Source organism: Triticum aestivum, chromosome 2B, assembly GCF_018294505.1.
Source record: "Triticum aestivum cultivar Chinese Spring chromosome 2B, IWGSC CS RefSeq v2.1, whole genome shotgun sequence".
NCBI lineage: Eukaryota > Viridiplantae > Streptophyta > Magnoliopsida > Poales > Poaceae > Triticum > Triticum aestivum.
Window position 1 is genome coordinate 370,604,774 of NC_057798.1, and position 1,965 is coordinate 370,606,738.

The 1,965-nt window shown below is 42.8% G+C and overlaps 1 non-coding gene across 1 annotated transcript; it reads left to right on the forward strand.

Annotated features, from left to right (window-relative positions):
- The first annotated feature begins 271 nt into the window (after positions 1-271).
- LOC123047777 (small nucleolar RNA R71) lies at positions 272-375 on the forward strand. Its single transcript, XR_006423141.1, has one exon. It is a non-coding gene; the product is annotated as a small nucleolar RNA R71 (small nucleolar RNA).
- The last annotated feature ends 1,590 nt before the right edge of the window (positions 376-1,965 follow it).

Here is a 1,965-nt window from a genome sequence, read left to right on the forward strand (position 1 = left end):
TGAAAGCTCAATCTTGTCACACAGAGCAACTAGTTCTGGCTTTTGTGTAAGACCTTCTTGCTGAGGTGAAGTGTGGTGACAGCAAACCAACAAATCTGAGCTGGGTCTCTCACTGTACCACTGAAGTTGGTGGAAAGCTATGCTCTCAATCAGCAAAAAGGCATCATCAAGTGTCTTGTTTGTAATAGCTCCACCCGCTGCCATATCGACGTAAGCTCGAGTGTCCAAAGTCAACCCTCTATAGAATATCTACAGCTCTAACCATCTCTCGAGCCCATGATTAGGACATCTCCTGAATAAGGTTTTGTATCTCTTCCAAGCATCATACAAGCTCTCACCTTCACGCTGGACGAAATTGAAGATCTCATCTCGAATTGCAGACTGCTTGTGTAGTGGGAAATATTTATCCAAGAAAGCTCGTGATATCTCGTTCCAACCAAGTGATCTTGATGGCAAGGATCGATACCAAGCACGAGCATCATCTCGGAGACAGAATGTGAATAGCATGCACTTGATAACATCTTGAGGAACTCCATGGTACTTTACTGTATCTGAATACTCCAGGACTCGGAGCAAGTGCTCGTAAGGATCTTCAGTAGGCAACCCTCCAAACTGATGTTGTTGAACCAAAGCAATAAGACCAGGCTTTAGCTCAAAATTTTCCGACTCAAAAGACGGACAAAGTGGCCCTGTGAAATAGCATTGGCTGCTTGGCATCCAAACATCACGAAGCATCGCCATATCTCCACCAAGTGTAACTATCAATCAACCTGCAAATAGATCAGATTTCCTACGCACACTCATAAACAGTAAATACTAGTCAGAATGTTAGTATCCTAATAAGCCGAAGCAACAACAAGGAAAAAATATAAAAGAAACACAGAAAAAGAAATACACGATGAATTAAACACAAAACTAAAATAAACCTAATCTATAGCTAACATAATTGCTTGATGCTAGTCCCCGGCAACGGTGCCAAAATGATCAATTGTAAGTATAGTGGGATATTTCGCCCGAACTGCGAGTGTCGTGTTCTCCACAGGGACTAGGCGATCAGCGACTATATTCGACTAAAGCTAGGTAACACAATTTAGAAGATGATTGCAAGGAAATATAAACCTAAATTAACCATTCCCTAAGATCGTCGCCAAAGAAAATGCAAAATAAGCAAAGGGAAAATCAGATTTTACTCATTATCTTTTTGGTATTTTTGTAATTCTTGAGAAATTAAGATACTAACACAAGCTAACATCAATGACAACAGAAGTAAAAAGTATGTGTATATATCACAAGAATAGTAAACTCGACACTACTCATCAGCACACAACAATATTTTTGATGAATTACACACACACACACTAGCAGAATACTAATTGACAGAAACAAAATATAATAGATCAAGTATCTCCCAAAGTAACAAAGCCTCAACTAGTCAGATCTCAGAACATATACACTATATTATACAAGTACTTAAATAGAGCAAACAGTAGGTTGCAAGTACACTTCAAATCTGAATATTCCATAAGCATCTCAAGGCACAAATTAATTGTTCAGAACAGTACACAAGGTTCACCTAGCAGTTTTCAGAAATTTGCAAGAAGAGAAGAGAGAAGCAACAGCAGTTTGGGTTCAGAGAAGAACTAGGAGCAGCAGCTAGAGGCGAGGGAAGAAGAGAAATAGTAGCAGCAAGGGGAAGAAGAAGGAACAACAGCGTGGTGAGGGGAGAGGGCTTCAGCAAGAGGTGCAGCAGGGGCGCATAGGAAGAAGAAGAAGCAGTAGGTCGCGTGGAAGAAGAGAAGGCAACGGGCAGGAGGTGGAGAGGAAGAAGGAGGGGCGCGCGAGGCGGCGCTGGTGGAGGCGTGTGGATGATGGATGGTGGTGCTGGTGGTGCGTGGTGGAGTGGTGGCAGAAGTCGATGGTGGTGCTGGTGAATGGATGGCGTGCCGCTACGCCGGCCTGGCCGCG